Source organism: Hyperoodon ampullatus, assembly GCF_949752795.1.
Source record: "Hyperoodon ampullatus genome assembly, chromosome: X".
Taxonomy (NCBI): Eukaryota; Metazoa; Chordata; class Mammalia; order Artiodactyla; family Ziphiidae; genus Hyperoodon; species Hyperoodon ampullatus.
In genome coordinates, this window is record NC_136913.1 from 84,516,732 (window position 1) to 84,541,235 (window position 24,504).

The window sequence follows — 24,504 nt, forward strand, 5'->3', positions numbered from 1 at the left end:
AATATTGTGAAAATGACTCTACTACCCAAAGCAATCTACAGATTCAATGCAATCCCTATCAAACTACCACTGGCATTTTTCACAGAAGTAGAACAAAAAATTTCAAAATTTGTTTGGAAAAACAAAAGACCCCGAATAGCCAAAGCAATCTTGAGAACGAAAAACGGAGCTGGAGGAATCAGGCTGCCTGACTTCAGACTATACTACAAAGCTACAGTAATTAAGACAGTGTGGTACTGGCATAAAAACAGAAAGATAGATCAGTGGATCAGGATAGAAAGCCCAGAGATAAACCCACGCACATATGGCCAACTTATCTTTGATAAAGGAGGCAGGAATGTACAGTGGAGAAAGGACAGCCTCTTCAATAAGTGGTGCTGGGAAAACTGGACAGGGACATGTAAAAGTATGAGATTAGATCATTCCCTAACACCATACACAAAAATAAGCTCAAAATGGATTAAAGACCTAAATGTAAGGCCAGAAACTATCAAACTCTTAGAGGAAAACATAGGTAGAACACTCTATGACATAAATCACAGCAAGATCCTTTTGGACCCACCTCCTAGAGAAATGGAAATAAAAACAAAGATAAACAAATGGGACCTAATGAAACTTCAAAGCTTTTGCACAGCAAAGGAAACCATAAACAAGACCAAAAGACAACCCTCAGAATGGGAGAAAATATTTGCAAATGAAGCAACTGACAAAGGATTAATCTCCAAAATTTATAAACAGCTCATGCAGCTCAATAGCAAAAAAACAAACAACCCAATCCAAAAATGGGCAGAAGACTTAAATAGGCATTTCTCCAAAGAAGATATACAGACTGCCAACAAACACATGAAAGAATGCTCAACATCATTAATCATTAGAGAAATGCAAATCAAAACTACAATGAGATATCATCTCACACCAGTCAGAATGGCCATCATCAAGAAATCTAGAAACAATAAATGCTGGAGAGGGTGTGGAGAAAAGGGAACACTCTTGCACTGCTGGTGGGAATGTGAATTGGTACAGCCACTATGGAGGACAGTATGGAGGTTCCTTAAAAAACTAAAAATAGAACTACCATATGACCCAGCAATCCCACTACTAGGCATATACCCTGAGAAAACCATAATTCAAAAAGAGACATGTACCAAAATGTTCATTGCAGCTCTATTCACAATAGCCTGGAGCTGGAAACAACCTAAGTGTCCATCATCGGATGAATGGATAAAGAAGATGTGGCACATATATACAATGGAATATTACTCAGCCATAAAAAGAAATGAAACTGAGCTATTTGTAATGAGGTGGATAGACCTAGAGTCTGTCATACAGAGTGAAGTAAGTCAGAAAGAGAAAGACAAATACCGTATGCTAACACATATATATGGAATTAAAAAAAAAATGTCATGAAGAACCTAGGGGTAAAACGGGAATAAAGACACAGACCTACTTGAGAATGGACTTGAGGATATGGGGAAGGGGAAGGGGAAGCTGTGACAAAGGGAAAGAGAGGCATGGACATATATACACTACCAAACGTAAGGTAGATAGATAGTGGGAAGCAGCTGCAGAGCACAGGGAGATCAGCTCGGTGCTTTGTGACCGCCTGGAGGGGTGGGATGGGGAGGGTGGGAGGGAGGGAGATGCATGAGGGAGGGGATGTGGGAACAGATGTATATGTATGACTGATTCACTTTGTTATAAAGCAGAAACTAATAAAAAAAAAAAAAGAAAAAAAAAACTGTTTAAAATTATTCCAAATAGTACTCAGTGCAGCCTGTACCAAAAAAACAGAAGCAAAGTTATATTTAATTTCCTCCCAAGAAAACAAACCTTACTGATGGAGATTAAGAAACTCCTCTACTTTTCTTTACTTATTGCCAGTCTCAGAATTCTTCTAGTCATTCTCCTGAGGTCAAGTCCATCAAGTCAGGAGAAGCAGAAAAGTGTAACTCTGGGACTTGTTCCTTGAGAGGAGGCAAATCTTCCAGACAGGGTAAAAAGTTGTCTGATCTCATCAGTGTGTTGTCCAACACTGATTCACCCACTTTTAAAGCCATGTCATCAAAATAGAAGTTTGGATGACACTTCTCTATGACATGATAGATGATGGGGTTCTGTCCATTGTTACAGAGCCATTTGCCCTCTCTGAAGACTGCTACTATACAGTGAGTCCCCTACATATGAATGAGTTCCATTCCAAGAGAGCATTTGTAAGTCCAATTTGTTCGTAACTCCAACAAAGTTAGCCTAGGTACCCAACTAACACAATCGGCTATATAGTACTGTAGTGTAATAGGTTTATAATACTTTTCACACAAATAATACATAAAAAACAAACACAAAAAATAAAGAAAACATTTTTAATCTTACAGTACAGTACCTTGAATAGTACAGTAGTACAGTACAACAGCTGGCATACAGGGGCTGGCATCGAGTGAGCAGGCAAGAAGCGTTACTGACTGGAGGAGGGAGAGGAGGTGGGAGATGGTAGAGCTGAAGGATTGTCAGCAATAGGAGAAGGAGGGCAAGCTGCAATTTCACTCACGCCTGACATTGATGGCACAGGTTCTGGTTCCTTGCTGGATTTAATACTCTCTACGCTCTTGAAAAAAACAACCCAGTAATGTCTGGGTAGTAGCTCCTTTTTTCTCATCATAGATGATACTATAGCACTGGATTGCATTCTGAACAGCTGCTGCAACCTTCGTGTACAGTTCCACATTCAGGTCCTGTGCCTCAAAAACTAACAGTGTCTCCTCAAATAAAGAAAATTCCCTTGCCATTTCCTGCGTTGTGAATCTCTTCGGTTCTTTAGTTACTCCTTCTTCCTCTTGGCTCTCTTCATCCTTTCTCTGGGCTTCCAATGCCATCTTTTCACCTCGTTCCACTCTGTCAATTATTTTCACTTTTTTTCCATCGTTATCACTTGGAGCTTCTTAGCAGTACCAGCTACATCACTGTTGCTTTTATGCTTGCTTCCAGACATCATCCTGGGCTTGAAATAAAGATACCATACTACAGTACTCTATACAGTACTGTACAGTAGAGTACACAAAAGCACAACCACTTGTAGAGGATGCATGCACGTGACAATGTACACCAGACACATGAACTAACTTACATGATTGCACATGCGAACGCACGTTCACATTTTTGAAAGTTCGCAACTTGAAGGTTCATATGTAGGAGACTTACTGTATCGGGACCACCAGTGACTCCACAATTACCAGGTTAAGTGGGCATCAAACTTAAGTTTAACCAGTGTGTCTCTTAAAGCTTGCTGATGAGTAAAGTTGACCAGATTGTCACTGTAGGCCACCCTGTCAGTGCTACTGGTAACAACTACCAGAGTAGCTGCTATTTCCCTACTCTCTCTTCCTTTTTAATTTGGCAAGTAATTCCTCCTAGAACTGCTTTTGCAGTTTCAGTTATTTTTATCATGAATTTTTTTCTCCCACCAAATTAATTTTTATCAACATCATCATTGAATGGAAAGTTTTCATTGGTCCATTTAACACAACCATAGCACATAGATTTACAAGCAATGGCTGAAGTTAAGTTGGTTTTACTGGTGGAAGGAGAGTCAAAAAGTCAGAAGATGAGCAGTTAGTTGAGCTGCTCATACATATAACACCACCTCTATGTTGTGAAAACAAGTTGTTCAAAGAACACAGGTGGTGAACTTTTTGAGTCACCTTCACCAGTCATGAGTAGTTCCACTAGTGAGTATGTTTGAAATCTGATATCTGTTGCCACTTGGAATATCTCTTAACAGTGGTGGTTCTGTTTGTTTTATACATGAGAAACAGGAATTCATTTTGATTGGTGGGTAGCCAATCTTGTGGAGCCATAAATCCAAATTTCAGGGCTCCAACAACATAAGATTCAAATGACATGAGAGCCTGCTTTCTAGCTGGTGGAGGTGAAACTGTAGCTTCAAGTATTTGAGCATCTTCATTCATCCAGACCACTGGGCTGTTAGTTGAATTCTCATACTTTTGTTTCTGAAATTCCCAAGCCATACACCGAAGATCATGTTTGGACAAATTGCTAAAACCAATTATGGAGGTGTCAATTTTTCTCTATGTTCAATTCAAGTAGAGTTCAGAGGCCATTACATCCCACATTCTAACAATCACTTTTTGCACAAAGTTGTTAGTGAATGTGATTTGAGATGAGATGAACCAGAAAGAGATCTAGAAGATAGTTTTAATGTCCACATTGGTGCCCATACCATTGTCAATGACTTCAAATGCTTCAATACGTCTGTTCTGCTTGGACACATCCCCAAAGAAGCACTTGTGAATACACCTCCTCAAACACTTGTCAGTCTCACACACCTCACCTAAAAACTGCCTTCTCAAGACCAACCCCAGAGAATCTCCAACCTAATGGCTCTGATTCAATTTCTCTCTCTGTGTCTCTTTCTCTCTCTTTCATTTAGTTTGGGAAAAACATGGATTTAGTAGACTCTTAGGAAGTGCCCAGACTACTGAGAATCAGGTGAATTGGACTCTAGCTCAATAACTGCTGATACATAATGCATGTGTACTTTTCAAAGTATTCAAAAAAAAAAACATGCAGGAAAGAAATTTAGTCCAACATATTTGACCACATAGCCTTTCTTTTTTTTTTTCAGAACAATTGAACACCTTGAGAAACAATTACAGACACACAAAATATCATATTTGATCTAAATTTCACTTCATATAAGTTGAAAATATTTGTGATTTTTAATCTGGAAAAGAGGAGACTTGAGAAGAATATGAATATATTTATATATACTGTTCTCACTCTATTATATACATTATATATGTATAATGTATATATATATACTTATGTCTATTATATACATTATATATGTGTGTGTGTATATATATATATATGTGTCACTCCATTGAATGATGCATTCACTGTATGCTATTCTAGGCCTAACATAAGGAATATTTTTTTTAAGTAATCAAATCTGTCCAATGATGTAATAGGTTACCTTGTGAGGAAAACAAGTGTCTCATTACAGAAAGTAGTTAAGAAGGTGTTGGAGGACATATGTCATGGTAAATTTGTCATAGAAGTTGGATTATATCTAATATATCTTCCAACCCTAAGACTGTGTGATTAAGTAGCAAACATTGTTTTTTTTCTTTAAATGCTTGGATTCCAATTCAAACTCAGACGTGCTTTTAGATGGAGGCAGAAGAGGCACCTCTTTAAGGATCTGATTTAAAAGGTAGAATTACTGGAATTACCACCTCCCTCTCAGCCCCAATCACTAAAATACTTTCCTTCCATTTTGCTGCATAGCCTCAAATTCTGCTATTAGGTCTCATGGTGATATGTGAACATGAGTTTCAGAGGTAGACAGACTTGATTTTTTTTTTAATTGAGGAATAGTTAATGTTGTGTTAGTTTCAGGTGTACAGCAAAGTGATTCACTTATACATATACATATATTCTTTTTCAGATTCTTTTCCATTGTAAGTTATTAGAAGATGTTGAGTATAGTTACATGATATTGAGTATAGTTCTCTGTGCTATACAGTAGGTAGACAGACCTGATTTTTTTTTTTTTATTTTTTTATTTTTATGATTCCACTTACATAAGGTACCTAGCAGAGACAAGTTTATAGAGACAGAAGGTATAATGGTGGTGACCAGGGACTGGAGGGGAAGGCAGAGAATGGGGAGTTATTGTTTAATGCATGTAGAATATTTATTTATTTATTTATTTATTTGTGTGTGTTGCAAATAAAATGTGAAGCAAACTTAATTCCAGTATGTATTGTGTATTTTTATTTATTTATTTATTTATATTTTTTACAGTAGGTCTTTGTTGGTTACCTATTTTAAATATAGCAGTGTGTACATGTCAAACTCAAACTCCAAATCTATCCCTCCCCCTCCCCCTCCCCCTCCCCACCTGGTAACCATAAGTTCATTCTCTAAGGACAGACCTGATTTTGAATCCTAGTTTGGTTCCCAGTGTCTCTGTGATTTTAGTCAGGTAACTTAGGCTCTTGAGACTCAGTTTGCTCATCTGTGAAGTGGGCTATAAGGATTAGAGTTGGTACCTCTAAAGCTACTACTATATTGCTTGGCCTTCAGTAGATGTAAAACAGAAGATGGTTACTATTACTACTTTATATTAAAATATTGTTTTTCCATGAGTTATCTGTGACAATTCAGTCTTGAGAGCAACCCATTCAAACATTATAAACCAATATTACTACAATCCGAGTAAATGGGTCAGATATTTGTGCACAGGACAGGTAGGTAGAACTAGGGCAGAGCAGCTGGGCATTAGGGAAAGTAACTGAAAGCTCACATGGGACCACTGGAAAGAAAGATTGCTTGGGGGCAGAAATCAAGATGGCAGAGGAATAGGAGGATGTGGAGTTCATCTCTCCCACAAATGCATCAAGAATACAGCTACAGATGGAACAATTCTCACAGAACACCAGCTGAACAGTAGCAGAAGACAATGGACACTGGAAAGGACAAGAGAGATCCCCACATTACTAGGTAGGATGAAAGAAAGAAGGGAAAAAGAAGAGGAGAGGAAGTGGGATGGGATCTGCACCACTGGGGGTGTGTGAAACAGAGGAGAGGCTCTTGCATCTGAGGGTTCCCCCCTCACTGACAGGGAAATCAGTTGGGACAGAAGGTGAGCATCTGAGGCTGTTGGAGGAAGGTGAAACAGCCAGTCTGTGGCAGATAGGACAGAGTCAGACCTACACAGATGGTCTGTGCCACAGTCTTGTGCACCCCACATTGGGACCTGTGCCTGCTGATGCACATGGGGGCTGAGAGCTGGAACGTGGGGATTGGAGAGCAAACCCAGGGGGAGGACTGCTGTTGGCTGTGAGAAGAGGCCTGAGGGGACAGGAGGGAGGAAATCTACAACCAGGAATGCTTGTGGAGGAAATCCAGACTGCCATAGAAGAAAGGCACCATCGTTGACTGATGCACAGGGGTTGGAGCCAACATTGCAGCCTCGATTCTACCACACACCTGCCCCCTGACCAGTCAGGTGCTAGGAAAAGTGCCCACCAGGGCTGACCTTCTGACATCAGCTTCCAGGCCCTAGGAGAGGCTCTCACTAGGCCCGGATCTCTTGTGCCCATGGCCGTTGGCTTTCCCATGCACCTGTCACCACCAGGGCCCCTGAGACCCAGTCAGTCATGCCACCTCTGTGTCCTGTCCTCAACAGGGCAGCCCCGAGTGTTCCAGGGCAGCCTCAAGAGCAGACTCCTGTGAGTGGCCCACATGGAGAGGTTGGGCTAAAATCACAGCTGAGGGCCAGGGGTGGGATGACTAAGGAAAAGGAAGAAAATTATTTCCATGCAGAAACCACAGATTAAATCTCTGTGATCAGCTTTGTAAACCCTGCATCTATGGAATATCTGAATGGACAACGAGTGTTCCCACAACTGAAACCAGTCTACCCCTAGCAGCTGTGGACGTTGGGAACTAGCACACACAGGAGTTGGGGCAGGTCAGAGTCTGAGCTGCCCCTACAGTGCCCACATAGGGACCAGAGACCTGTCTAGAGGTTTTGGAAGGCCTACTGCAGAGGCAGAGGGTGGCTGTAACTCACAGTGGGGGCAAGGACACTGACAGCTGAGACCCCAGGAAAATAAAATTATTACTATTTCTTTTATGTTGTTTTGTTGTTGTTTTTATCATTTGTTTTTATTTTTATTTAGTTTTTTCAAAATTTTTTTACATATTTTTAATTTTTAATATTTCTGTTTTTGTTACTTTTTTTGTTGTTCTGAGATCTTTCCTTGTTTTTCTTTCATTCATTTGTACTATTTTCTTTTTATCTTTTGTTCTATTCTTATCTTTTTTTTCATCATTTGTATGAGTTCCTTTTGTTTTCTTTGCTTTTTCCTTCAGTTTGCATTCTGCTTTTGATTTTTATTTTTTGTTTTTGTTAGTTTGGTTTTTAATTGTTTTATTTTGTTTTGGGATTCTTTTCTTTGGTTATTCTCTTATTTTTTGTTTTCTCTATTTTTGTTTTTGTTTCTTATTTTGCATCTGTGTGGGTTTGCTATTTGGTTTTGCTTTTACCACTTGTTTGGGGTTTTGCTTGTCTGTTCATTTATTTATCTTTAATTGTTGCTGCTGCTATTTGCTTGCTTTTGTCTTTGCTATTTATCTTGGGTTTTGTTCATCTGTTTCTTTTCATTTGTTTTCTTCCCACCCTTTTTTTTTTTCGTTTTTTTCCCTAATTTGCCAAGCCATGTGGTTTGCAGTGTCTTAGTTAACAGGCCAGGGATCATGCCTGAGCCTCTGGGGTGGGAGAACCAAGTCCAGGATTCTGGAACGTCAGAGAATTCCCAGCCCCAGGGAATATTAATTGGAGAGAGCTCTCCCAGAGGTTTCCATCTCAACTCCAAGACCTGGCTCCACTGAACTGCTTTCAGGCTCCAATGATGAATGCCCCACACGAAACAACAAGCAAGACAGGATCACGAACCCACCCATCAGCAGACAGGCTGCCTAAAGTTGTAATAAGCTCAGAGACACCCCAAAACACACCACCTGATGTGGCCTTGCCCATCAGAGGGAAAAGATGCAGTTCCACCCACCAGAATGCAGGCACCAGTCCCCCGACCAGGAAGCCTACACAAGTCACTGGACAAACCTCACCCACTTGGGGCAAAAAACAGAAGCAAGAGGGGCTACCACCAAGCAGCCTGCAGAAAAGAGACCCAAAATACATGTCAGACAAAATGAGATCACAGAGAAATATGTTGCAGATGAAGGAGCAAGGTAAAAATCTGCAAGATCAAATAAATGAACAGGAAATAGGCAATCTACCTGAAAAAGAATTCAGAGTAATGATACTAAAGATGATCCAAAATCTCAGAAATCTAATGGAGAAAATACAAGAAACGTTTAACAAGGACTTAGAAGAACTAAAGAACGAAAAAACAGTGGTGAACAAAACAATAAATGAGATTAAAAATACAGTAGAAGGAATCAATAGCAGAAAAACTGAGGCAGAAGAACAGAGAAGAGAACAGGAAGATAGAATGGTGGAAATAACTGCCAAGGAGCAGAATAAAGAAAAAAGAATAAAAAGAATTGAGGACAGTCTCAGAGACCACTGGGACAAAATTAAATGTGCCAAAATTAGAATGATAGGGGTCCCAGAAGAAGAAGAGAAAGAGAAAGGACCTGGGAAAATATTTGAAGAGATTATAGTTGAAAACTTCCCTAACATGGGAAAGCAAATAGTGATTAAGTTGATTAAATCCAGGAAGCACAGATCCCATACAGGATAAGCCCAAGGAGAAACACACCGAGACACATATTAATCTAACTATCAAAAATTAAATAAAAAAATTATTAAAAGCAGCAAGAGAAAAGCAACAAATAACATACAAGGGAATCCCCAAAAGATTAACAGCTGATCTTTCAGCAGAAACTCTACAGGCCAGAAAGGAGAGGCAAGATATATTTAAAGAGATGAAAGGGAAAAACCTACAACCAAGATTACTCTACCTTGCAAGCCTCTCATTCAGATTTGTTGGAGAAATCAAAAGCCTTGCAGACAAGCAAAGGCTAAGAAAATTCAGCACCACCAAATCAGCTTTGCAACAAATGCTAAAAGAACTTCTCTAGGCAGGAAACACAAGAGAAGAAAAAGAGCTACAGTAACAAACTGAAAACAATTAAGAAAATGGTAAGAGGAACATACATATTGATAATTACCTTAAATGTAAATGGATTAAATGCTGAAACCAAAAGACAGACTGGCTGAATGGATACGAAAATAAGACCCATGCATATGTTGTCTACAAGAGACCTAGGGACACATACAGACGGAAAGTGAGGGGATGGAAAAAGATACTCCATGCAAATGGGAATCAAAAGAAAGCTGGAGTAGCCATACTCATATCAGACAAAATAGACTTTAAAACAAAGACTGTTAGAAGCCATAAGTAAGGACACTACATAATGATCAATAGATTAATCCAAGAAGATATAACAATTGTAAATATTTATGCACCCAATATATGAGCACCTCAATACATAAGGCAAATGCTAAGAGACATGAAAGGGGAAATTGACAGTAACATAATAATAGTGGGGGAAGTTGACACTATATGTACACCAATGGATAGATCATCCAGACAGAAAATTAATAAGGAAACACAGGTCTTAAATGACCCATTAGACCAGATAGACTTAATTGATATTTATAGGACATTCCATCCAAAAACAACAGAATACACCTTCTTCTTAAGTGCACAGGGAACATTCTCCAGGATAGATCACACTTTGGGTCAAAAATCAAGCCTCAGTAAATTTAAGAAAATTGAAATCATAACAAGCACCTTTTCTGACCACAACACTATGAGGTTAGAAATCAATTACAGGAAAAATAAACTGTAAAAAACACATACACATGGAGGTTAAACAATATGCTACTAAATAAACAAGAGATCACTGAAGAAATCAAAGAAGAAATCAAAAAATACCTAGAAACAAATGACAATGAAAACACGACCACCCAAAACCTATGGGATGCAGCAAAAGCAGTTCTAAGAGGGAAGTTTATAGCAATAAAATCCTACCTCAAGAAACAAGAAAAATCTCAAATAAACAACTAACTTTACACCTAAAGCAACTAGAGAAAGAAGAACAAACAAAACCCAAAGTTAGTAAAAGGAAAGAAATCATACAGATCAGAGCAGAAATAAATGAAATAGAAACAAAACAACAACAACAAAATAATAACAAAGATCAATAAAACTAAAACTGGTTCTTTGAGAAGTTAAACAAAATTGATAAACTATTATCCAGACTCATCAAGGAAAAAGGGGGAGTACTCAAACCAATAAAATTAGAAATGAAAAAGGAGAAGGTACAACTGACACTGCAGAAATATAAAGGATCATTAGAAACTACTACAAACAATAAATGGACAACCTAGAAGAAATGGACAAATTCTTATACAGGTACAACCCTCCGAGACTAAACCAGGAAGAAATAGAAAATATGAACAGATCAATCACAAGTAATGAAACTGGAACTGTGATTAAAAATCTTCCAACAAACAAAAGTCCAGGACCAGATGGCTTCACAGGTGAATTCTATCAAACATTTAGAGATGAGCTAACACCTATCCTTCTCAAATTCTTCTAAAAATTTGCAGAGGGAGGAACGCTCCCAAACACATTTTATGAGGCCACCATCACCCTGATAGCAAAACCAGACAAAAGTATCACAAAAAAAGGAAAATTACAGGCCAATAACCCTGATGAACATAGATGCAAAAATACTCAACAAAATACTAGCAAACAAAATCCAACAAGTTATCAAAAGGATCATACACCATGATCAAGTGGGATTTATCCCAGGGATGAAAGGATTCTTCAATATACACAAATCAATCAATGTGATACACCATATTAACAAATTGAAGAATAAAAACCATATGATCATCTCAACAGATGCAGAAAAAGCTTTTGACAAAATTCAACACCTACTTATGATAAAAACTCTCCAGAAAATGGGCATAGAGGGAACCGACCTCAACATAATAAAGCCTATATATGACAAACCCAGAGCAAACATTATTCTCAATGGTGATAAACAGAAAGCATTTCCTCTAAAATCAGGAATAATACAAGGGTGCCCACTCTTGCCACTATTATTCAACATAGTTTTGGTAGTCTTAAACATGGCAATCAGAGGGGAAAAAGAAGTAAATGGAATCCGAGGTGACCTTCAAGATGGCAGAGGAGTAAGAGGTGGAGATCACCTTCAGCCCCAGAAATACATCAAAAATACATCTACATGTGGAACGACTCCTACAGAACGCCTACTGAATGCTCGCAGAAGACCTCAGACATCCCAAAAGGCAAGAAAAGCCCCACATATGTGGGTAAGGCAAAAGAAAAAACAGAGACAAAAGAATAGGGACAGGTGCTGCAACTTGGGTGGGAGTTGTGATGGAGGAAAAGTTTCCACACACTACGAAGCCCCTTCACTGGTGGGGACAGTGTGTGTGTGTGGGAAGCTTCAGAGCCACAGAGGAGAGTACAGCAACACGGGTGCAGAGGGCAAAACAGAGAGATTCCTGCAAAGAGGATCGGAGCCGACCAGCACTCACCAGCCTGAGACGTTTGTCTGCTCACTCACTTGGGCAGTGGATCCTGGGAGCTGAAGCTTGGGCTTTGGAGGTCAGACACCAAGGAGAGGACTGGGGTTGACAGTGTGAAGACAGCCTGAAGGGGGCTAATGCAGCACATCTGGCTAGGAGAGAGTCCGGGAAAAAGTTTGGACCTGCCAGAGAGGCAAGAGACCATTGCACAAGGAGAAGGGCTTCCTGCTCTGTGTGCCCACAGATGGCAGAGCACTGCCTAAGTGAGCTCCAGAGATGGGCACGAGCTGCGGCTATCATCCCGGACCTCGGGGCAGGCACAGACCTCTGCTCCCGCTGCCACCAAGAATCCTCTGTGCAAGCGCATGTCACTACCCACAAGCCCGTGGGAACCTGGACCACACACCACTGCCAGGGTCATGTGATGCAGGGCCAACTTCCCTGGGAGAACACACGGTGCAATTTAGGCTGCTGAAATTTCACACTGGCCTCTGCTGTCACAGGCAAGCCCAGCAATCCAATTATGACTACCTTACACTTCCCTCTCCCTAGCCTGAGTGAGCAAGAGAGCCCTAAAAAACCGGTGCTTTAACTCCCTCTTGTCTGGGTGGGGAACAGACGCCCAAGGGTGGCCTAAATGCAGAGGCAGGGCTGAAAGCAAAGGTGAATCCCAGGAGCTGTGCGAATAAAGAAAATAAAGGGAAATGTCTCTGTGCAGCCTCAGGAGCAGCGGATTAAATTCCTGCAACCAGCTTGATAAACCTTGCTTCTGTGGAATACCTGAATAGAAAACAGCAAACATCCTTCTCAATGGTGAAAAACAGAAAGCATTTCCTCTAAGATCAGGAAGAAGACAAGGATGTCCACTCACACCACTATTATTCAACATAGTTTTGAAAGTTTTAGCCACAACAATCAGAGAAGAAACAGAAAAAGAAAAATTCACATTTTTTTTCATAATTCCCTACAATGCAAAGATTGTACATCCTCTAAATAAGATATGTGCCACCACAGGTAAGGTTAGATTGCCCTTATCTTATAAAGCTGAGCAGAGTTTCCATTTTTTGAACAGTATCAGGTAAGCACTCTGTAAAGGCCTTACAACACTTCATTCTGTGGCAGTGTTTCCCCAAATGTATAACTACACACAGTGCACAACAGGTTGGAAAAACTGAAACTGCATGTAAAAAAAATCTGTTGTTGAATTTCTGTATTCTTTGCAACTGATATCACCACATGGAGGGTTCAAATTCGTAATAAACCTATTTGAGCAAAGGCATAGCAAAGACCTCTGTATGGAGAAAAGAGCTCCACAAGGGCACCCACAGGGCTTCAGGCACTTCTCATGTAGCAAAATACTAGTTAAAACAAACCTCCCTGCTCTCTTGGGATAGCCTGTAATCCTGGGATTAGATAAATCAGTACTGGCAGTGGTTGCTCCTTGCTCAGAGAATTTGCTCAGGTTGTATGGGGCTCATTCTGTTTCCCTTCAAATTTCAAAATCAAGTCTTGAGAACATTTTACTTATTAATGAATTTCTCAAGGTGGTCTCTGATCCCTGATTCTACTTTGTATTCTCCAGGGGCAAATCTGAACCTCGAAGGCCTTAATTTCATCAGTTTGGGATGAACAAGGCAAATTTTGCCTCTAGTCTTTGTCATCCACAAGACTGTGAGCATTTCTGGGACAAAGACATGCCTTATTTTTATTCTGTATCCCTACTGTCAAGCATACTGCCCAACATGATAATATCGAATAAATATTTGTAGTATGAATGAATGACTAAATAAATGGCATTAAGTACTAAAGAAAATAGCTAACATGTAAGAGCTCACTGGCTTTATTATTGTAATAAATTAGCTTGTATTGAGTAAGCCACACAAATGATTACTTATGAACTTCTGGGGAAAATCTTACAGGTTGATTTTCATCTGTAAAGACATAGATAGCCTTTTAGTTTTTCTTTAAAAGTTCTTTTTTGCAAAAAGATGGGACATCTTTTGTGGAAAAGGTAAGAACACCCTTTCTTCGTGTGATTGAAAATTTGAAGGAAAAGCATGGTATTTTACTAAAAGAATTCTTGACATTGGAATCTCCTTCGTTTTCTAACTGCTAAATCCTTGGTTTATTGGCTTATTACTGATGCTAGGTAACCAGGAAGTATTTCGTTTTCATGTGTTAATGCTTATCTATTGTATGTGCATAATATAAAGAAGTACTCACTATTGTAATGGGAATTTCTCAATTACATAAGCTATAAACACAGTACATTAAGCAGATATAAATGTTATACATTTTTCATAAATTCAAAAGATTTCATAGTCAGGAAGATTTGAATTATAAATGCTCTTTTTTAGCTTCTATCTTAAAACCTCCAAGAGACCTACAACATTTAACTCTCATCCCATTCCTCTAAGATAGAGTAGGAGGAAGATATTAAAAAGAGTCTCTGTTCCGCCTTCTAAGATCATAACTTTATTTTCCAGAAGTGTATCCTATTCCGGTAAGACAGATATGTCCCATTGATCTTAGAAATAAGTTGTTCCATGACTGCAATTTCTTTCTCTGAAATCATCTTCTGGTACTTCAAATTTATTACCAATTGGCTGGTGCAGAATGGTTTTCAGTTGCTGAAAATTTAGAGTCTATTACAGTAGTGAGGTTTGGTGTAAGTTCCTGGACTATGTTTTGTGCCAAAGTCCCTACAAACTGATATTTTTGTCACTCTTTTGGCTGCCTGTCCCAATGGGAAAAATCTGTCTTTTTATTTGGGTGGATATGATAGAAGAAATACTATCTATAGATATCCTTTGTCATGATTGTAACCATCTGTTTTGTAAGAAAGAAATTTAAGGCTGAAACATTAAAACATACCTGAAAAATCAACACCAGAAATCTGAGTTCATTCTGTACGATCACTTCATCTGCTCCTGGACCTTAAGGCAAGGTCACCGTTGCTGTTGTCATGAGAATCTGGGTCATGAGGAACAAAGCTCAAGGTCATTTTATAACAGGATAAGAAACAATTTTTCCCCTGAAGCAAATTATTCATTTCCCTAAGCACTTGCAACTGTAGGACTAGTGGTCTAGTTCCAAAGAGGAAATAATCTTTAACAGATGAAAGCTCGGAAGACACCTCTTTCAAGAAGAAAAAACATAGCAATCCATGGTCTGTTGAGAAGGTTATTTTTTTATTAATGATGAAGTTTCTTATGAAAGCTAGGATTAATCTGGAAAACAAGAGTGTCTTCCTCTTGGCTGTTTTACCAACATTTTGATGGAAATTAGGTAAAGGTCAAAGGACATTTGGAAGAAAATTACACTCACTCACACTTGGCTCTAGACTCTGACGGTCTTGCTACAGTCATGGCAGCTGGCATTTCAGAGTTTGGCCGAATCAGGTTAAGCCTCAGTCCATGTGTCCATTAAAACATACTCTCTCTGAAAGTAAAAGGAACAACTGCTTATCTCACCGAACTCTTCTAGGGTTGGGCCTATGGCTGAGTTGCTTTTAAAAGTGCTTGGGCATGTAATAAACTCCAGCACCATTCAGTGCGTCTGATGATGTCATGGGTCTACACATACATTTTAAACACCTATTTACTATCTTTGATGGATGCATTCTATTTTCCTTGCACTAAATTAGATGCTAAAATCAAAAAGATCCTCTATCTGTGAAACTATGTGTATATGCTTACATTTCTTATATTCTGTATTTCATTATACCAAAACACCTGAAAAAATCAATTTCTTCTTCACCTGCCTATCAAGGGCTGGATTAAGGATTTATTAGAATTGATGACAGCACCTGCAAAGCATAGAGTACTCCCTGACTGCTATGGACACTTCAGTTCTTTCAGAGCAAAGACGGAATACTGATTTTGATTTTCTTTTTTTTTTTTTTTTAGGACCGTGAAGGAAATGTACTTTAAAATGTGAATGTGATTATCATTATTGTACAAATGTATGCGGCACTACTGGCATATTTAAATTTTCAGCACATAATGTACACTCCTGATTTCGAAATTTAAATACTTTATTTTTTAAGAGCTTTCCATTTCACCTTTAAGCTTGTATTACGTAAGCTTAATGGATTCACTCAGCTTCGTGATGGAGAGACTCCACCAGGTGAATAGCAGTAAGCTGATGAGCTTTGAAGGACTTATTTTGCCAGACTGCAACCCAGCTTGCTGTTTGGAGTTGCACTATTCTGCATGCACTGATTATAATACTGCAAAGCTCTGATAAATATTTATTGCAGAATGAAAATGTCTTTTGCCCCTGTCCTCCCCCTTTCTTTGCATAAATACAGTAAGTTGAGCTTTAACTAAGGTGATGCCTGAATTAAACTGACAAATCCAAATGCCTGAAATTTAGGATTGCATTTATGGCTTTCATCTATAGTATATCAGCATCAAAATGTCAGTGACAGTAGGTCACAGCCAGGAGAAGTTTATATGGGTTTTGGAACTTTCAGTTCAGATTGTTGTTGTGTTATCCAGCACTGGTAACAGCAGCAGGACTGATGGGGATAATGAGACTTAAGTTCAGTACTTAAATATTCCTTCAAACTAGAGATTTACTCTGGCACATGGGAGGAATAAAGTGTATCTTTAAGAGGGGTGTGGTGTGTGTGTTTCAAAGAAGAAGAAAGGGAAAAATCTAGTGAGACATACTGAACAAGAATCCCTTTTAACAAAAAGCATGCAATAGTCTGTGCTTTGAAAGCACAAATGCCAAAGCCTTTGGTTACTTATGAGAAATAATAATATGTCCTCTCTTTGTTCTTCTGAAGCAAAAATAGAGTTTGTGATTCAATTTTTTTTATTTGTTTATTTATGCTTGGCTGTGTTGGGTCTTCGTTTCTGCGCGTGGGCTTTCTCTAGTTGCGGCGAACGGGGGCCACTCTTCATCGCGGTGCGTGGGCCTCTCACTGTTGCGGCCTCTCTTGTTGCGGAGCACAGGCTCCAGACGCGCAGGCTCAGTAGTTGTGGCTCATGGGCCCAGTTGCTCCACGGCATGTGGGATCCTCCCAGACCAGGGCTCGAGCCCATGTCCCCTGCATTGGCAGGCGGATTCTCAACCACTGTGCCACCAGGGAAGCCCCTGGTTCAATTTTTGACTCACTTAAATATGTTTAGTCCTTTCATGGTTTTAAAACATTTCGACCTCTCTCATGTCTCTGAATGCCCTCAATAGACAGTTTAATCCCAAACTTTCAAATGTCCACCCATGGTTGTACTCATGTATATTCCAAGATGTTTTTGAGAATATAAACTGTGCAAATGAACTGAGCTTTATTTTTCAAAACAGCAATTTAAACATGTTCCTACTGTGAAGGATCACACTTGGTTAGTGAAATAAGTCACAAAACCATCATCTGTTCCAGTCATATCCATGGCAGCCTTTTAATGCAGAACTCTGTGAAGTCTTTGTGTAGAACAGGCTGAGTTTTGCATGGCAGGACTACATGAGCAAGGACACTCTAGTGGGAAAAACTTGATATTTTTCAACAATGTAACTACTGTCGATATAGCGTGGGGTGTATGGGGATAGAAAGGAGTTATGCCAGAGATCATATTTCACCTTCTTCTTCTTCTTGAAACTATGAAAATTATAAGGAGACTAAATGGACAAACTCCAGATCAGTGATTGTGTGGGAGTCTTGGCCCTTCTTTGCTAGAATGGTGTTGAAGAGTGCTCAGTATTTCATTGCAGCATTTGGTTCCATTCCTTGGCCCCACTCCTTCTTGATCTTGCTTGATTTTTCTTTTCCTTTCTCCTCCTCCTCCATGACAAAAAAGAAAGAAGGAAGGAAAGAAGGAAGGAAGGAAGGAAGAAGGAAAGAAAGAAACAAACAAACAAAGAAAGAAAGGAAAGAAGGAAGAAAAAGGAAGGAAGAAGAAAGAAAAAGAAATTGGGACTGTTTGGGTGAGAGAACATTAAATTATAGATAATGTTGATAGGGGAAATTATTTAGTTTTATTTTCTCAACTTAAAAGTTGTTAACTCATATTGTAAAGGCAGTAAAACAAAACAAAACCCCACTGCCCAGAAGACTATCTCATTTTAATTAAGATCTTACTCTGAAAGGAAGAGACTATTTTAGAAAGCACTGGGTGGGGGGAAATTTTTGCAAACACAATAAAACGTGAATCTGAAAAGGTCATGGGGTGGTTGAGAGGTGGGCAGAGTGGGATGGTTGCAGAAAAGAGACTTCAATAAGAAGAAAAAGGAAAGAACCAGAAAAAGGGACAGAAGAAATGAAAGGAAAGCCACAAATGTCAAGGGATACTTATTTCTCTGATTAGAAGAGGGGTAAATCATACTCTTGAATCAAAATGCTTAGTGCTTAGTATTTTAACTTCCACTAAACATAGAAAAAAATTATGCACATAGTTTTTTAGGATAAAAAATAAAGAGAAACAGAGGTTGACAATTTGTTAGCAATTAAATAGCAATATATATTCTTGTGGGCAGAGAACACCACTGGGCCCAACCTTTTAAAATATAGCATTTTGGCTTCTTTGGAAGAATATGACCCACTCACTTTATGTTCAAATGACACACACATGTTTGGCACACTGAAACACTGGTCTCTCTGAGCATTAGAAGAAAATGAAAACTTGAAGCTATAACTCAAATGTGAAGACATTCCTCTAGGTATATTCCTTAAAGTACAAAGTACATAGCAGTGTAGCACCAATTATGCACTCAAGAGCATGTCAAGCTTGATCAAATTTGCAAAAGGGGTGGATAGGCTGTGTAATAGCACAAGAGAGTTCCATATTTCTTTTATCCCACATAAACAATCCAAAGCAACCCTCATATACTTGTTAATAAATAAATACGTAAATGGAAAGATAATGTCACATTTGCAGACATAACATTAGATCACAAGCACATTCTTTTTATGATTCTCACAGCCATCCTGTGAGGTTTGCAGGACGAGTTATATTTTTTCCCTTCTACAGACAAAGAAACTGAAGCTCAGAAAGCTGAGTTGACTTGCCCAAGATTAAAATATGGAAAGTCGAGACTGAAACTCAGATCTCTACATCCAAGTCCAATATTTTTTCCATCAATTACAGTGCTCCTGAAATGAGAGGAATCACAATTAGTTAGGTTAAATTGAATAAAGTTGTCTATAAATCCTAGCTGCAGAGTTAGTACAGAATCTAGAAGATTCCTCAACACTACAGGTAAATTTCAGTGTTCTCCCTGAGGTCACTACATTTCTGGATGCATCACCTACAGATATCTTATCCTTGATCATTTGAAGCTTCTAGCAATATTCTGCCATAAGTATACAATAGATGCTCAATAAGTACTTATTTGCCTCAATTACTATGCAAAAGGCTTATAATTAAAAGTCAATCTAATAAGTTGATAGTATTTATATTTACCTTTTGATTTGATGGAGAGACTCTAGAATTAATTAATATGTGATATTAAAACTGCCCATAAATACATCAATTTTATTGATATACTTTTTTTTTTAGAGATGAACTATAAACTCTTCTTTTAAATTAAGCAAGCTTCTTGTGTATTCAACAATATAATTATAAAGTGCTCCAGATTTTACTTGAAAACCTATGAGCTGATTTTTGACTGTAAAAATGCAAACTTATTGAAAATTATGTTTGGAAATAAACATCTCTAGGCCAAGTATCTACAGTACATGGGAGTAAGAAGAAAGACATGGGTTAAAAGCAAGAGTTTATACTTGGGCATATTCTTTTTTTTTTTTTTTTCCAGTGCATAAAGCCACACCAAACTCAGATTCCAAAGTTTTTCTTTTTCTCTTTTTAAATAGGTGCAGGTACAACAGTAACCAAGCTTCTTTATCAGTTACACTGTAATCAGATGTTTAACTATGCCTTTTAAGTCTTTTGTCATTTATAGACAGTTATTGTTGTACTCTGATACTGTTAAAAGAGAGCTTCATCTTCAAGAAGATTCATAGGAAGACTACAGAAGCACTTACAACAGTTCTACATCAAGATGATGACTGTGCCAAGATCCCAAGTTTCCAGCCCTTACCACCCTCAAGAAGCTGTCCTGACCCTAGGGCCCCTAGATCAGGCATCCAGAGATTTTTACTCCCTGACAGGCAAGGTTGATGCCACTACTCAGCCCTGAAGCAGCTACAGAGGACAGACCATCACCTTTCAGCTTCCCATAAGATTTGGAGTAAAATCTCTGAGGGAGGAATGAGATAAAAAGGGGGCAGGGCACAACCTTTAAAAGAATGACATTGCCCGAGGATACAACATAAACTGATTAGAACCAAATAGGTCCAAGATGGCATACCAGTCGACTTCCACTAGACCTTGAGCCTCAGTATATGCTCATTGTAACACATCAGCAAGCTAAATGACACATCTACAGGCACCATGACAGTTCCAAGGCTGACAGTAAAGGTCAGAAGTGGGCAGTGGCCCAATTTCTGGAAATCCCTACTCCTTCTCCAAAATAGCTGGAATACTCCTCCTTTTCATTAGCCTATGAAATTACCCACCCCTATAAAAACTGATAACTCCATACCCTGGTGCCTCCTGCCTTCCAAGATGGCCCACACTCTGTCTATGGAGTGTGTATCTCCCTGAATAAAGCTTCTTTCGCTTTAAAATAAATAAATAAATAAATATGTGCATGTATAAATGCTATTAATTTTCTTTAAATGTAGTATTAACCAAATTTAAAACATTTAAACATTTAAAACAAAATGCTGATTTTAAAGGAAGAAGTCTCAAGATGGGACCTCATAGTTCTTATGTCATGACATATAGTTACTCTTAGATTTATGGCCATTAAATAAGAAGCCGTAAAGTCTCAAAAATAGCATATTCATTAACTGTAGAGAATCCCGTGTAAATCGTGCCTTCTAAAGTGTTACAGAGAAGAAATGTCACAAAGCCTTATCCATGTCTAGTGTTTCTGATAAAACCAAACGAAACCAAAACAAAAACCTCCTCCTGTAAATGAATGTAGGAATTAATTCTGATGTGCTGTATCAAAGACATGATAATCTTGTCACTTCTTTAAGTAACACATTTTATTGTTAGCATAAGGGAGGAAGAGAACTTACATGTAGTGTTAAATTTAGAGCCAATATTTGCTCTTCTATCTTTTGCATGAGACTAGAAGCCTTATGAAAGCGGGCATCATGACTAACTTGCTCTCAATTTGATCTCCAACACCTAACATAGTGCATGGCATGTGGCAGACAGTTAATAGATATTTTTGAGTGAATAAACATCATCAAGAGGGAATAAGTTTGAAAGTAGAGGAATGCTTTACAGATACTCAGAAATCTCAAGTATCTAAAACAGGGCTGAAAGAAGATGCCTCTTAGAGTAGAGAAATAGCCTCTGTGCAGCAAATGAGAATGAATGTAGTAAAGAGCCAAGAAAAGGTCACCCCTCATACTGTGAGAGGTTGTTTCATCAACAGAGAATACATTTCATCGGTTGAGAAAAGTCAATCTTCCAAGTACGAAATCTAAAAAGAAAAACAGAAGTCATGGGGAAAGAATGGAGAAAGCATAAAAAATCAGAGAAAGAAAAACAATGGTGGAAACTCTGACACCAAAGAAGGCCAGTAGCAAAAAGGTAATTGATATCATATTGTTTCATGGTCTGTAGTCTTCTGAGTCTAATACCCATTTCATTTTCAGGAGTTCTCAGGAGGCCCGTAAACACTAAGGCAGCAGGCTCTTTGATAGGGGTGGAAACACACATATGTGTGTATTTGATGGTGGTGGATGGAGCTTGAGAATAACCATCTACCTCTCAAAAGTCCTTAAATACATCACTGTGTTTCATTATAAGCCTACCAGCCATAGGGCTTTTTTTTTTTCAGTCTGAAGAGTTACAGTTTTAATGAAAGAACAAACTATGGTACATTGCAATAGTATAAGAAATAGCAGATGATGTTCAGGATGCTGCTGACAAGTCCAAAAGAGACTTATAGCAACAGTAAAGATTTCTGGGAAATAAAACAATGACTTAGGAGAAGGCTTCTTTGGATTTTGATTGAACAATCTATTTTGCAGAAAGGTAGTCATGCTACACCCACAGGAGATCACACTGTTGAACAATCCTCTACTTTATGAGAAAGAGAAAAATGACCAAAACTCAGTCCAATAAAAGTAATTTTTCAATTGAGTGAGTTCCTGGATTCAGTACTTATATAATTTTATTTAGCAACTGAATGTGTATCTATAGTCATACATTTGGTAACTCTGAGTAATTAAGAAGGGATTGAATTGTGTTTCACATAATCTTATAGAGTACAATACATTTTGGGTGGTATCCATTTGAGAAAAAAAAAAGGTTTAAACAAAAGCAATGGTCCTTACAGGGTTAGACATAAGTTATTTGGAGATCTATTTAGCCGAGCCCCAGTAGTCCTACATGATGCTATATACACCACTTTCATTTGAATGGGAACTAGCAAATACTGGATGATTTTAGCCCTTATGAGAGGTATACACCTATTTTAGTATACCACTATCACCTACTGGGTCACAAAGTATAAAATCTGATTCAAGAAACCAAAGTAAAGGAACCTGATCACAAGGTATCAGGAAAAGAATTACTATACATGTGTTCCAAAGTGTAAAACATTGTGATCCCAGACTCTCACCTAAGATATTACTGCAAATAGCTGCTATCTTATCAACAAGTTCTTTTTAATAGAGCTCATGCTACCACAGATGCACCTCAATATCCTCTTCATTAAACAAAAAGTCTTAGGAATAGTCTAATTTATTACTGTGCTTTTCAATACAAATTTTCTCATAAGACTGTAGGCAATTTCTACATTCCATTTTCATACGTGGGCATTGACACTATTCTCAACCAGAGGAAAATTTACACTAAGATGATCTCCCTCCATTGTTACAGTATTTATAGCTTGTGTAATTACTATTCTGAACAGATCGGTGGCGTAGCATCCAAGTAAATACAGTGGGAATAAATTTTACAGATAAACATGTGCCTAACGTTAGTGGCAAATGATGATGGAAAGGTATTAAAACAGGTTAATCTGATTCTGTGATCTTCCTTTATATCAATAGTTCAGATGGTATATTTTGTGAACAGAATGGATAAGAAGACAATATTAAAAAGCTAGCAAAGTTTTATAATTGTCCACAAAATTGGCACCAGAGGAATAATCTCTCTTCTCATTACAACTGAAAGTAAAGTACACTTATATGATATAGGGTTTCAATGTTTTTAAAATGTGATTAATTCTTTATTCTGCATGCATTTGTGTTTGCAGTGTATCCCTCAAATAAAACAAGTGAAGTAAACACAACTTCTGGTACTCCGACATCCTGAATCTAGCTTAATCTCCACTAGTACAATAAATTCTAATGAATCTGATCTAGATTACCCCCCCGATTAAATCATCAAATTTTCAAACTTGTTAAAAAATGCAGTTTTTATGCAGTCATTCATTTAACAACTCTGTTGTACTTTATTTGGTCCTGAGGCCCCAAGTTTACAATGTTTTAATCATTCATTCCTTATTGACACATTTTTGGATTCCTTTCTTGATGATCTTAAGAAATACGTTTCCTTTAGGCATCTCAAAAGCTCTTCTTCTTCTTCCTTTTAAATGAGTTCAAACATGGAAAGACTTTGTGAATGGATAACTTATAAAGTTTTCAGATAAATTACAAGTAATTTGTACCTCTGGTGTAATGTTTTCTGTGAGTGGACAGAGGCTATTATGATAAGAGGAAAGGACCCTGACCTTATTCAGTCAAAGCAGGTTCTTTCTATATGTATGGTTTGTTAAACCAAGCAGACAGAAGCATGTCCCTGGGAGGGAGGAAAAAGAGGAAAATATATAGTTGGCTGCTTTGGATGGCTGGAGAGTTTGGAAACTAGGGCTGTTTCCAATCCATTAAGTCCATAAGAGCAAGGGTGAGGTCCGACTTCTGAGTTATATCCTCCAAACCTAGCATTGTATCTGGTACAAAGTAGGTGCTTGCTCAATACTTTTAGACAAACTGATGCCATACTGACAAGCAATTCATCCTCTCTTAATATTTCAAAAATGTTTATTTTCAAAAGATCAACTAAAACTACAAGATGATTTCTTTCTCTCAGTTTAACTAGAGCATTCCAGTATAATCTGAACACCTACAGTGTGTCAACCACACCCAGAGCCTCCAGATTTGTAACCCCTGGACATCATTTTTGAAAATGTGAAGCATCATTCCAAATATTTTGGAAGTGGTCAAGGAAGTTTAGAGAATGAATTTCTTTCACAAAGGGAAAAAACAATACTTTTCCTTCAAAATGGAAACCCAATACAATCGATGAAATGAAGGTGTGAGGTTTAAATTGCAGCATTAAAGCAGGAGT